Below are 15,000 nucleotides of genomic sequence, written 5' to 3'. Positions count from 1 at the left end.
GTAAATGGAACTCCTTATACCAAACCGGGAGATGCAGCAGATTTGCTGGCCGATTTAAATTTAACTCCATTTTCAGCCCACATCACCACCATGTCCCACCCCCTACAGAAATGCCTTCTACCATTTCTCCCCCAACTGTCAGTAAAGACTAGGCACTCAATGCACTTTCCAGAGATAAAACCGTGCATAAATGGGCTCTGATGATATCTGTGTGCCTCCTAAATAACTTTAAACACAATCTGTCAGGCCCACTACTATCTATTTAACCACAGCCTGTAGGCAGGCTTCATCTCTAGGGAATGGAGGACTACGGCAGTCATCCCTCTACACAAAGGCAGACCATCTACAGACCCATAAGTTTGACTACTTTGGTACAAAGGGGCCAGGGAAAGAATTATAGGGGACCTGATACATAAAACAGTGCTTCAAACCATGGACCCATCCCAGTTCTGTTTTGTTCTGTTCAGGATAGGTTATGCCTACTAAACATGGATTTGCATAAGGAGGTCATTGGAGCCATGAGTGAGGGCAGAACTGCATGCTGTGTACCTCTACCTGGCAAAGGCATTTGACACAGTACTTCACTCTGGTATTGTAGACGTACTAATAATTATAGGCATAAATCCTTATGTCGCCCGATAGTCAAATGGCTCGTGGATAAGGCATCTGAAGTTTGAGTGGCAAAATCCACTTTCATCAAGAAGCCTGTTTATTAGTGGTCTCAGGGCTCTGTACTGGGACAGCTGCTGTTTGGAATATACTTTTCTCAAGTCAAGGCAAATATAGAAGCCTTTGGCTGACCAGATTTGCTGATGACTGCAAGCTGGATGCAATCACTGAATCCCTCAGAGATGTAGATATCCTCAAGGGTTGTTTAACACAAATAACTGGTACGAGAACTATGGCCTGAAACACTAACCAAAAAATGTATAATTATACCCTTTGGAAGATAATCGCCCCTACAAACTACTTTTGATAACACCCCTTAGGAGTAAAGCCAGTGGTAAGGAACTTTAACTCTGGTTGAAATAGCCTGAACTTTGTTCACCATGTGTCTGTGGTGCTGAGAAATCCTTTTACATGGCACAACTTAAATAAAGGGCATGTCATTCATATATAAGGAGATCATAGTCCCACTACACTCATTAGACCAGTAATTGAATACAGTGCATCATTTAGCGTGTACCTGACCAGGCATTATCAGCTGGAGCAGCCACAGAGGTTCCCCACTAAAAGAATACAGCTTGTAAGCATGTCTTATGTGGAGCACCTGAAAGCACTGTCCCTGTATTGTGTCTCCTACAGACTACTGAGGGGTGATCTGTGCCTAACCTATAAGGTATTTTTCAATCCAGTCCCGATGGATCTGCTACACATTCACAAAACAAACAGTGCTAGATTTACCAGATCTAAACCTGATCTCATACCTAAACAAAATATATTGGAGGGACAGGTATGTGTCTGAGTTATTACCCCTTCTCTGGAACAGACTCCCCATTTATATGAAACAGACCTCTACCCCAAGTCTCTTCAAATGCAATTCTCACCAGTGGGTGGGAAATTGCCTATTAACCCCTGGCTTGTCAGCTGTGGTCTTTAAGGACAGGGACAACTTGTAGATGCCCTAAGGTACAGGCATATACCAAAACTGTTGTCTGTGAGCATTGATAATTGGGGAAATTGAGGCATGACTGGTTAGGCTTAAAAAGGCTCTATGGCTTTTACACTAGGTATAGATCACAGAAGGTTACTAGGCTAAGCTTCTGATGGAGTGCCTGTTTTGACCAGTTCAGTTAACTGCATACTTGGTTAACCATTGGTCATCATTTGTGATTTGGAGACCTGAGATGTGGATGCTGAATACCAGAGGTCCCTGTTCCAGCACAGAGCGGTGAGGGACATCACTGGTCACTTTCATAACTCTCAGAATGCACCTGCTATCCTCACTGTGTGGATTCTGTCAGCAAACTTATCTCATCACATAGGGGTCAGTTTGGAGACATGTTAGCTTGTTTATTTGTTGGCATGTGGAGTGGTATCAAATCCTTTAACCAGGTCACTCTGTGCCACGTGATCAATATGTCCACTGTTTATGGCTTGTTGCCCTTTTAAGGACATTTACCGGTTTCATTACATAAACTTTACACTTTGGAAAGCCAAACTGTTTAGGGTCAGGTCTTGTAAGGTTTACAGTATGTAACTGTGGTCCATTGTAATGTGTTACATAGCTTTACAAATGAGACGTCTCAGACTAATGAGTCTGTAATTTTGTAATTGCGGGTGTCAGTGGTAGGACCACCCTTGGAGTGGTATAACAGCTTTGTCCAGACTTCCAGGACAAAGCCAGTGGCTAAGCTCCTGTTGAATAGATTGAGTGGATTTGCCAATGCATGCTTAATAGTATTTATCCAATAAGCCATGTATAGTATCCATTTTCATGGAAGATGATTTTGAGAGTAACTTTAGTAAATGTTAAGTGGTGATGATGAATTTGATAGCCTTAGGGATATGTGGGCTTTGTGTAGTTGTCTCTGGTGAAATTAGCAGTAAGTTTGCTTGCTAGCATGTTTGCAGTGTTCACTAGATTAGAGTAGGTAATGCCATTTTGAATAAGTTTTGAGCATTTTCTTATTTTTCTGGGGTAACTGAATAAGGGTTTGTGCTTATTTTTAGCTTCCAATGCTAGTTTGAGTTCATGGGATACATTTATTTTCCTGATTAGTATTTTTCAGATTCTTTGATACCTTAATGTTTATTTTTATTTGAAGGTCTTAGATTTTTCTGTATACTCTGAGTTTTTTATTGTGTAGTGGTTTGTTTATGATTGAGGACCACCAGGCTGGTTGATCTTGAATTTCCCATTTCATTTAGGCCTAATCGGGATTGTAGGTTGGCATAGAATTTGCCTGAATACTTAACTATATGGTTGACATAGTGGGTTGTAATGCTGTAGTTTAATTTAGAAATTGCTTCAAAATTAGTAATCTAAATGTCTATGAAATCTTTTGATTTTTGTGATGTTAGCATCTGGAAATCTGTATTGTTGTCCGCATTTTTGCTCTGCAAAAGTTTCACTGGATGCCCTTCTTGACGTAACCCTCCCCATTTATCCAGCTTGGGACCAGCATGAAGAAATACACTGGTTTGTGCATCCCCATTGGCTGGGCTGTAGTGAAAGTGGGGAACAGGTAGAGAGACCCTGGAGTGGTAAAGATGTGCTCTAGAGAGGAGAGAAATGAAGGTTTGCAGGATTAAGACAAAGTATATGTGTATGAATGAGAAGGAGGACAGAGGAATGGTGAGGATGCAGCGAGTGGTGTTGGTGAAGGTGGATGAGTTTCAGTACTTGGCATTTACAATTGATAGTAATGGTGAGTGTGAAAGAGACATGAAAACGGTGCAGGCAGGGTGGAGAAGAGTGTCAGGAATGATTTACAGACTGGTACCATTTAGAGTGAAGGGGAAGGTCTACAAGATCGTAGTGAGACCAGCTATGTTATATGGGTTGGAGATGGTGGCACTGATGAAAAGACAGGAGTCAGAGCTGGAGTTGGTAGTTAAAGATGTTAAGATTTGCATTGTGTGTGATGAGGATGGACAGGATTATATTAGGTCAGCTCAGGTTGGACGGTTTGGAGACAAAGCCAGAGAGGTAAGATTGCATTGGTTTGGACATGTACAGAGGAGGGATGGTGGATATATTGGGAGAAGGATGCTAAGGATGGAACTGTCAAGTAAGAGGAAAAGAGGAAGGCCTAAGATAAGGTTTATGGATATGGTGAGAGACAACATGCAGATGGCTGCTGCAACAGAGCAAGATGCAGTGGACAGGAAGAAATGGAAACAGATATCTGCTGGGGTGACCCCTAATGGGAGCAGTTGAAAGAAAAAGAAACAGCATTTGCAGGTTTGGAGATTTTGAAGATGGAAGTTTCCAGTTTGTGATCAGATGGGTTACCAAGGAAATAGTATGTAAAGATCCTATATTTGCAAGGACTGGGTCAAGAATGTTTTTACCTAGCAGGTTCTCCGAGTTGGTCTAGGGAATTTATTTATGCACAAAAATTCTTCTACTTCATAATCTACTTTTTGAAGTGTAGGTATCCCAGTTTATCAATGGGTAAGTGAAGTCAGTCAGGATAATAGACTGAGTTTAGAGGCAGTTCTTCCAGTATGTTTAGGAATCTAACATGGTTTTCAGGAATCATTGGAAGGGGTCATTATTGTACTAGGATTTGACAGCTGGTCCCGTTTAGTATGATTGTTTTATGACAGGGTCTGCTTGTGGGTCTTTAAGGATCTGCGTTGATATAATATGGTCTCTAATGAATGTGGATATATATCCCTACCATTCGCATTGGGTCTAAAAGTATAGTAAGCACAAAACTCGGGCAAAGGTGGAGTGCTTTCTAGCCTTTTTAAGCAAGAAACATCTTTGAATTAATCACTCATTACACAGGCAATCCTACACTTGTATATAAACAATAACAAGTATTAATATTTTTAGTTGCAAACATTATACATCACATATAATCTTTTATGCAGTCATTGTCAGTCAAACATAGTTAAATTCCTGCCTTCTCTTAAACCACCTTCCTCCTTCAAAATTATTCTGTGGTATTGCCGCAATTCCCATTTTTTTCTCTGTAATTTTCGCCTACCTTTTCTAATGATCCCACTTTGTTTATCTATGTTACTGTATTCACTACTTCTAGAGGTAGTGTTGATTTAGGCTTTGATTTTCATTTTCGTCTAGTAATTGATTTCTTTGGTAGCCACCAAAATTAAATTCGGCAAAGCCTTTACTATATCTAGGCAAGTCATATTATTTTTCACATCGGAAAGCATTTCTTTAATTACACCAGTTTGCTCGCCCAGTATTTTTTTCAGAGTAGTCTGCAGGGAATTTTGTAAAGCCTGCCAATTCATTACACTCCCAAAAATATGTTCCAATACAGCTTTCTTCCCCATCACAACTCCCAACATTTGCAATCTACTCGAGGAAAAATTCTTTAGAGTCTGGGTTTGGTATAAAATACTTATGCAAACACTTCCAAGAAAAGATCCTAAATTTTCTAGACTTTGTTGCATTTTTGGGAGTCATACCTGTATCCTTCCATTGCTTGTGAATTGCTTATCCAGTTTCTCCTTCAATCCTTTCTAATCTCTTCTGATTCTTATAGTTATGCAATATTTATATGCCCTGCTAATTATCCTTCAACAGCAGCTTCTGTTGTAGCTTCTACTAAAAACTCTACCAGTGTTGGTCTTTCACTAAGGAACCCCTTAATCTTTTCTGTTTACTGCATTTTGCCTTCTCCATCAAGGATTCATATTAAATATCTAGCCTGCAGTACAAATTAATTTTTTGGCCTGTTCCCATTCTGTTCTCTCCCTAATTATTTTCTCCCAATACCTTGGTTCCTTTGCCAGTTTTTCTCCAGTAAATTCCAGTCCTGTCTTGCCTGTTGTATGTACCCCTAACTGACGGGCCTCCCTATTGATAGAATCTCCTTTCCTCCATTCGGTGTTGGCTTAGTTCTTAGAATGCTTTCTGCTACCTTACGAATATAATCTGTGCGGTTATTGTTCTCCTTAAGGACCTGCATCCAAAATCCCGGTCTCTCCTCATTTCTTGAGCCCCCAGCCCCCACCCCACCCCCGCGGTTCATCTTCATCCCTTTCCACTTTGAATTACAACTTTCTGCTTGTAATATTTAAGATCCTCTGAAATGCCACTTCAAATCAGGTAATTTCAAACCACTGTGTTCTTTTGGAAGAATTCTTATCCCACTTGACTATTGTCCTCTTCCCCTCCCAGAAAAAAAAAAAATCCTTCAACTCTCTATTAATTGTTGACTAGAGCTTCTCTTCAGGTTTATATAAAATATGCCTGACCCATTTATAAAACTAAATGGATTAAACATTTTCATTGCTTGTAACTTGCTATCCATATCCATAAAACAGATCTTCCAATTCCTCAGTTTTTGGTATCTTTTGGTTAGTCTCTTCCCACATATCCTTAGCTGCCGTAACAGAATCCTTTTTAACTTGTACTCCTAAGTACTTTTATTACATCCCCATAAATATAGATATTGCTTGAACTAATTCATGTATGGATACATAATTTACAGCTATTGCCTTTGCTCTATTGTCATTAATTTTGTATCCCGAAAACACTTGAAACTGTCTCAGAATGTTACCCAGCACCTGAAATGCCCTTTTCTGGTTTTATCAGGTACAAAATAGCCTCTGCAAGTAAAGTCAACTTTTTTTGACTACCATACCAATTATATCCTTGAGTCCCTTAATTTCTTTCCCAGTGATTCTAAATATACAGCAGATAAATAGGGAAAGAGGACACCCCTGCCTGGTTCTTCTGTTCAAACAAACTTATCAAAAGAGGACCCCCTCAAACACACTTAACCTCCAGTCCCTTGTGTATCCTCCTAAAATCCATCAGGGCAAATTTACTCCCATCTCCCATGCCTTAAACTAACCATATGGTTTCTCCAATTCCAGTGATGGCTAGATCTGCCAGGCTTTCATCCCTAGTCCAGAACATTCTGATTTCCTCCAATAAATCTTTGACTAAAATAATTTACCTGAGCAAATCGAACGGATTTTCTATATGGGCTCAACAGCATCAGTTAGATTCTTTCACTGCTCCTGTTCCAGCAGTGCTATGTTTCCTTGTTCAATTTTTTTATGAGGGAACGGTCATTCTACTGTAAAAGTACAATTGACAGCCATTTCAGCTCGTCATATCGGAGAAAATTCGGGTCTATATTACATTGACGAATGCTTAAATGTTCGAATCTCTAAAGGCTGACCTTTAGAGATCGAACATTTAAGTGTTCGAAAATGTAATAAAAGAAAAAAAAAAGGTAAACTGAAAGGGTTTTAGCAGGGGGGCAAGCCCCCTGCACCCCCCACACTCCCCCTACTTAAATATACCAACTCTGAGATCGCACTTCAGTGAATGGCAGAGTGGAAATGGGAAATTTTCCATTCCCTACACTGTAGCACGATCTTGGAGTTGGTATATTTAAGTAGTAGTGCAGGGGCTTGCCCCTGCTTACACCCTTTAGTTTTTTTTTTGTTTGTTTTATTTTTTTTTTAATTTTTAAAGATATTCGAACACTTAACTGTTCGATCTCTAAAGGTAGACTTTTAGAGAGTTGAACATTTAAGCATTTGTTTATTTAATATAGACTCGGAAATTCATCCTCTTTGGCCTCAAAAAAAAATTGTGTAAGGCCTTTCTTAGAGGTACTTTCCTTCTTTGGGATGTAACCATGTTTTTACAGCCTCTAATTCACCCTCCTTTTGAACCGTTGACCATAGTAAGTTTGCAGTTCTTATCCTGGAAGACTGTATTGCAAGCTCTGTCCTGTAAATACCCTTGTTTAATTTTTCTTAAGGACAGCATGACATTGCATACTAATCGTCTACCTAAAGTTGCGGCTGAGAACAATAAATCAGTCCATCAACTTACCAGTCTTTTTTCCCAGTTTCCAAAACAAAGGGGTATATACTCTTCATCTGTTGGACATTCATAGACTGATTTTATCTAGACGGAACTAAATCTTTCAGAAAGTCTGACCAACCTTTTATATCTTTTTCAGATGTCAAAAAAGGTAAACCAGTTGCTGGGACCACCTTAGCTAAATGGTTAAGGGACTGCTTTTTGTTTGTGTGTGAATCTAAAGGTGTTTCCTTATCTCAGCAAATTAAGGCTAATTCTACTAGATCAGTGGCAACTTCTCAAGCTTTTTGGGCTGAAATTCCATCAGTTGCCTCATGGTCAAATTCTTGCACCTTCATTTCCCACTGCATACTGAACATTGTGTATAGAAATAGAGCTGCTTTTGGTTCTGCTGTGCCCTGGAATATCCTTCCATGAAGGCCACAAGGGTTGTTGTAGCTGGGGACTCTGTCCCACAGGTCAAAGAAGAATGAAAATGACAGCATCAGATACATAAGTTATGTACTTACATAATGTTTCATCTGTGTTGTCCTTTTTCATTCTTTCTCGACTCTCTTCCTCCTTCCCTCTGTCCCCCTAGTGAATGACCTGACAGGTATGCATATAGGAATCTGTGTTCCTTGTTGAGCTCCTGTTCTTTCTCTACTCTTAAGTAAATTTTCAGAATTTTCATTGTGTATATTCTGGTATAATTGGTAAACATGGTAGCAGCAAACTCTATCTGAGGTAACGGGGGTGGGGGGGGTGAGGCATTATGGGTAAGGGAGGAGCTCTAGCTTCGGAGCCTAAGCTTATGAAAGCGGATGAGTTGAATCCAAGGTTGGATCCGAAACCCACAAGTTGAAGAATGAAAAAGGACAACACAGATAGAATGTTATGTTAAGTACATGACTTCTTTTTTTAGCCATTGGTGCCAACTTTGTTTCGACCTTCTTGCTTTCCCCCTCAACAACAAATACACTTCTCTAATCTTCCCTCTGGGGGAATCCCTGAGGGATGCTTGGTTTCACAATTGGCCCTCATCTTTGTTTGTCCTCTCTACCATTGATCTCAAAGTTTATACAAAAAGCCATCCGGTTAAAAAGCTCTGGCATCCGCATTCTCTTTTTCTGGCCTCGTCTAGTGTGGTTCCCCTCTCTTGGGTCTCACCTGAGATATTCTCCATAGATTCTAGAGCCCATTCCGGATTTCTTATCTCACCCTTAGGAGATCCAGCATCCTGATCTCCACTCCCTGGAACTGACCATATGGTTTCTCTATTTCCAGTGATTGTGGTGCCCGAAACAAAAGCAGTTCGCAAGTGCCGGTCGGCCGACTCCTGAGATTTCAAATTCGATTTCAGAACCGAAGTCTTCAATAAAGAAAGTACCCCATTGGGGAAACTTTTTCTTGCCTCAGACCGATGTCAGTAAAAGTTAATAATTGTATTTCTTGTGGGAAGCAAATACCTCATAAGGATTTTCATTCTTACTGTATTCCATGCCTAGGCCCAGATCACGACGTTACTAGTTGTCGGTTTTGTGCTAGATTTAACAAATGCACTATTAAACGTCGGTTTGATTTTGCTCGCCATTACTTTGGGCGAAGTTTTAATTCTACAATGCCGTCGGAACAACCGACCGGAATGCACAAAAAACGCAAAGATAAGGAAAGGCATCCGAGGCCCAAAACTGTCGACGAAGCCTCTTCTAGGCCAGTTGCCGGTTCGCCGGTTTTCAGTGAGGCACTTTCGCAGCCTCTGACACCCGCTACCTCAGAACCACAGGGCGCGACCGACTCCCACGTGGAGGTGCCTAGGCCTCTGGATACTCAGTGTTGGGCCAACGGAAATTAACCCTTCAGATGGGTTTGGAGCCGCTGTGCAGGCATCAGCTTCTGAGGGTGTTTTCAGGCCTACACAACTTGCAACTACAGCCAAGACTAAACCTACATTAAAGACAAAGGAGCAAGTACAGCATTCACCTGGACAAGCCTCCATGCCTAAAAAGCAGATGCTCAAGATGGCCGAAGACTTGATAACTCTGATCAGGGGTTCCGAGCCCCCTCCTGATAAAAGGCCTAGGCAGGATACAGATTATGATTTCTCTGACCAGGTTTCAATATATTCTGATTCCTCTTCAGACCAGGGATATTCTTTACCCCCCTACAAGGATTATGATGCTGAAGAATCCAATTCCTTCAGCTTCTTCTCCTGAGGATTATTCTTTTGGGGAAACCTTACATACCATGAGGGAGCATTTCCATTGGGAGGGGCCAGGATTACTCAGAATCCAAGAAAAGGCTCAGAGAATTTCTTTTACTTCCTCAGCACAAGCCCCTTGCTATTCTGCCACTGTTAGACATTGTGGATTATGTGTTTTCTGAATCTAGTTTAAATCCTGATTCTTTACCCCCAGCTCCAGTCAAGCCAGACAGGTACTACAGAGTCCCTGACTCTCACAAATTTCTTTATAAAAACCCTGTTGCTGTCCCAGAAACTATTTCCCAGGTTCCCAAAGGGGTTAAGGCTTCCATGGCTAAGAATCCAGTTCCCTCGGATAGGGACTCTAGAGTATTAGACAGATGGGGAAAGAAAGTTTACACCTCTGCACCTTTAGCAGTAAGGGCTCTAAATTGCCAGTTTCTCATGCTTAAATATCAACAATACTTACTGTCTCAATTAAAACAGAAAATGAGTACAAATGCAGAACAACCTGACTGTAAGGAAATGCAGGATTTATTGCATGGAGGATTTATTGCATGCAGCTGAACAAGTGGGAAAGCATACTTTGCAATGTGGTTTTGATTCATTAGAAGCTTCTTGTAGAAAAGCAGTTACAGGATCTGTGATTCGAAGGCATGCTTGGTTAAAAGAACAAAGTTTACCAGATCATGTTAAGGCAAAATTATTGGATGCTCCTTTGCATCAAGATAATTTATTTGGTGTTAAGGCAGAAGAGGTATTAAAGAAAATGGAGGATAAGGCAAAATATATGCAAACAGCGAAGGATTTCTTACAGGTACAGCCACCACGATTTAGCAGAAATTGGCCTACAAAGAATTGGTCCTTTCCAGTGTCAGACAGGCCACAAAGAGGCAGATACAGACACCCAAGAGGCAGATCTCAGCCACAAGGATCTTACAGACCACAACAGTGGGGTGCTTCAAACCCAAAACGAGGTGAGGACAAGTCACAACCTTACAGGAAACAGTCCAATGACTTCCCCCTTCCAATGCCAAACTCTTCCCTTTTGGCAGCTCCCTTAGGAAACTAGCACTTTTTCTCAAAACTGGCAAGCAATCACCCAAGACAAATGGGTGCTGAATATTGTGTCTCAAGGTTACAGGTTCCACTTTCACACTTTTCCAAGGCTAAAAGGAATGCAAGACCTGCCACAAAATCAATGGGCAGAGGCACAAAAACAAATTACATCTCTCATGGACATGAGAGCTATTCAAAAAGTACCACAGCAGGAAAAAGGACAAGGATTTTACTCAAGACTCTTCCTGGTACCCAGAAAGGACAAAGCCTGGAGACCCATTCTGGACCTTTCCATTCTAAATACTTACGTGGATGTTCCGAAATTCAAAATGCTGACATTACAACAGTTCCTTCCCGTGTTGGGCAAAAAAGCTTGGCTTGTTACTTTGGACCTCAGAGGCATACCTGCATGTCCCTATCAGACAAAATTGCAGAAGATACCTCAGATTCATAGCTGGTTCAGTGCACTACCAATTCTCTGCACTGCCATTTGGCTTATCTACTCCGCCCAGGGTCTTTACCAAGTGCCTGACACCAGTAATTGCATTTTGCAAACAAAAAGGAATTCAAATATATCCATATCTGGACGACTGCCTGATTCAAGCAGAGAGCAAGGACATTCTTGTATAGCATCTGGCATTTGTAAAAAGGTTGTTAAGTTGCCTAGGGTACACAGTAAATGAAAAGAAATCAAAATTAGTGCCCTCACAAGAGATAATATTCCTGGGTGCCAGCTTAAATACAATGGCCCAGATGGCTTATCTCACACCAGACAAACAAGGACAAACTGACTCCGTATTTTCAATTGATGGCAGCAAAGTCCCAACTCCCTGCAAGAAAAATTCTGCAGGCCTTGGGATTCATGGCATCCTGCATACTACTAATTCCATATGCAAGACTACATATGAGGAAATTACAATGGTACCTAAAAAGTGTTTGGTCTCAACATTCTCACAGCCTGGAGACAGTAATACCACTAATTCCCTGCCTACAACAGGAGTTTCGATGGTGGGCACAGGCATGTCACCTCAACAAGGGCCAACCTATCACTCTTCCCACAGCCAGGCAGACTTTAACAACAGACACCTCGGATTACACCTGGGGGGAACACACATGGCAGGAAAATGTATTTAGGGCAAATGGACCACAGACCAAATGCATCTTCACATCAATCAAAAAGAGATGTTGGCTGTACAAAATGCCCTTACAGCTTTCAAGGATCTTCTGCATACAGGACAATTACTATTAAAGACCGACAACACCACTGTAATGTGGTACATAAACAAGAGGGCACTCATTCTTACCCCTTATGCAGACAAGCCATGACCTTGTGGAACACATCTCTAACCTGTCATGTTCATCTGCAAGCACAATTCCTGCCAGGAAAGAAAAACACTCTGGCAGACGACTTAAGCAGAAACATCATGGTTCCTCACGAGTGGAAATTAAATCCACAAGTCTTCAGCATGATAATGAAAAATGAAGTTGCCCTATATAGATCTTTTTGCCTCACCACTGAATTACCAACTACAAAAATTCTGCACAAGGACTTATCACACACAAGCATGGAAAGTGGATGCTCTGTCATTCAGCTGGAAAAGCCTAAATGTTTATGCCTTTCCACCTCTTGCCTCTCCTTGCAAAGGTACTCCTAAAAGCATTACCAAGAAAAACTTTTGACAGATGATTCTGATTGCTCCAGACTGGCCGCCAGCATTGGTACAGTCTTGTTCAAAAGAACTTAGCTCAAGGCCCACCTTGGACTTTGCCTCAAATTCCACCTTCTGACTCAGCAAGGCAATCTGCACCGTCAGCTCAAAACCTTAAACCTGGCTGCATGGCAGATTCATTAGCCAAACAGACAACTTCTCTCTCTAAAGCTGTTATGGATGTCAATGTTCATCATGTTCACTGTTGCAGTCATCACTGTTATATTGGGTTCTTTCCTGCTGGCAGGCAGCCCGCAGTGGCCAGAATCCCAAAGTCTGGGTCCGGCGTCGGCTGTTCAGTCATCCTCCCTGACGTCAGAGCACCAGGGGTACAAAGCTTCCAGCCGACGCCATGTTCTACAGCTTTCATGGATCTTCTGCATCCAGGATAATTACTATTAAAGACAAGACAACACCACTGTAATGTGGTACATAAACAAACAAGGGGGCACTCATTCTTACCCCCTATGCAGAAAAGCCATGACCTTGTGGAACACAGCTCTAACCTATCATGTTCATCTGCAAGCACAATTCCTGCCAGGAAAGAAAAACACTCTGGCAGACGACTTAAGCAGAAACATCATGGATCCTCACGAGTGGAAATTAAATCCACAAGTCTTCAGCATGATAATGCAAAAATGGGAGTGCCCCGATATGGATCTTTTTGCCTCACCATTTAATTACCTCCTGTCACAACTACAAAAATTCTGCACTGGGACTCTATCACACACAAGCATGGAAAGTGGATGCTTTCTTTCATTTCAGGCCTGGAAAAGCCTAAATGTTTATGCCTTTCCACCTCTGCCTCTCCTTGCAAAGGTATCCTAAAAAGCCGTGACAAGAAAAACCACAGATGATTCTGATTGCTCCAGACTGGCCACGCCAGCATTGGTACCAGTCTTAAAGAACTTGGCTCACAGGCCCACCTTGGACTTTGCCTCAAATTCACACCTTCTGACTCCAAGCAAAACAATCAGATACTGCACAGTCAGCTCAAAACCTTAAACCTGGCTGCATGGCAGATTCATTAGCCAAACAGACAACTTCTCTCTCTAAAGCTGTTATGGATGTCATTTTGGAGGCCAGGAGGCCTAGCACCAGGAAATCTTATTCAGAAAAGTGGAAGAGATTCTGTGCCTGGAGCCAGGCTCAAAACTTTGATCCTCTGGTCCCCCAACATTCCTGAGATACTACAATACTTGACTGAGATGCTGGACAAAGGACTAGCCTTCTCATCCATTAAGATTCACGCTTCTGCCATCTCATTTCATTACAACACAGATCCTCCTATTTTCTCTCTCCCATTGCTAAAGCCGGAGGTACCTCAGGAGGGGGCTAAAAACAGCAAAGACCGCCCCAGAGAGCACCAACACCAACTTGGGACCTCAATTTCGTTTTGGAAAAGCTCACTTTGCCTCCTTTTGAACCAGCCAATTCAGCAGAGTTAAAATATGTATCATGGAAAGCTGCTCTGCTTCTGGCAATCAACACTCAGCTTACGAAGTCTTCAGAACTGCAGGCACTAATTGCAGTGGAGCCTTTCATCATTTTCCTCCAAGACAGGGTTTCTTTAAGAACAAACCCTACCTTTATGCCTAAAGGTGGTATCCAGTGTGGCTCTTAACCAATCTGTTCACTTGCCAACATTTTATCCAAATCCCCAGAATAAAGCGGAGAGACTTCCACATTCCTTGGACATACACAGGTAATTGCGCTTCTACTTGGACAAAACAAAAACTTTCTCAGAAAATCTGGAACAATTGTTTGCATCATCTGCTGCAGGATCACAGGGAAGGCTATTTCAAAGCAGACCATTTCAAAGTTGATAGGACACTGTATCGGTTCTGCTACACACAGCATGGGAAACCTGTGCCTAGTAATATTAGGACCACATTCCACCAGGGCAACTGCCACTTCTACTGCCTACCTTAGAGGAGTTGCCTCACCAAAGATATATTGGAAAGCTGCAACTTGGAGTTCAGTGCACACCTTTACCAAGCATTATCATTTACCTCTCTATTCTAGATCCAGAGCTGGCTTTGCCACTGCAGGTGCTGCAGGGCCTCATAGCCACACCAAATGCCTCTATAGAGCCAGCCACCCAAACTCAGCTTTGGGATTCTACTGCAAGTGTAATGACTGCAGCAGTGAAACACGATGAACATAGGTACAGATGTCCATGCCGTAAGCATACAGCTACAGTGTCAGAGATGGGTTCTCTGCCGTCCAGGCGGGTCCTCGGTCGGCCGAATTCCAAAGGAAGCTGGGGTCCGGGCGTCGGTTGCTTTGTCGCTTTCTCCTGGCGTCAGTAAGGTCGGATATATAAGACACAGCCGGCGCCATGTTCTTCAGTCTTTTTGCCACGCAGCGGTGCCCGGAAGCTTGAAGCAGTTAGCAAGTGCCGGTCGGCCAGCTCCTGAATTACTTAAAAATTGGAAACCGAAGTCTTCATTAAAGCTAAGTACCCGTTGAAACTTTTCTTGCCTCAGACCCGATGTCAGAAAAAGTTAATAATTGTATTTCTTGTGGGAAGCAAATACCCGGCCCCCCTTTTTTAAGGG

The 15,000-nt window shown here is 42.0% G+C and overlaps 1 protein-coding gene across 1 annotated transcript in view; it reads right to left on the bottom strand.

Moving 5' to 3' along the window:
- GPAA1 (glycosylphosphatidylinositol anchor attachment 1) overlaps window positions 1–15,000 on the bottom strand; it is a 1,710,146-nt gene that overhangs the window by 1,472,832 nt on the left and 222,314 nt on the right. The gene's annotated exons all lie outside the window — the stretch shown is intronic.

Source organism: Protopterus annectens, chromosome 3.part1 (genome assembly GCF_019279795.1).
Source record: "Protopterus annectens isolate FY-2018-M chromosome 3.part1, PAN1.0, whole genome shotgun sequence".
NCBI classification, from domain to species: Eukaryota; Metazoa; Chordata; order Ceratodontiformes; family Protopteridae; genus Protopterus; species Protopterus annectens.
Note: the sequence above shows the minus strand (reverse complement) of the source record. Positions and strands in the feature narration are given on the sequence as shown.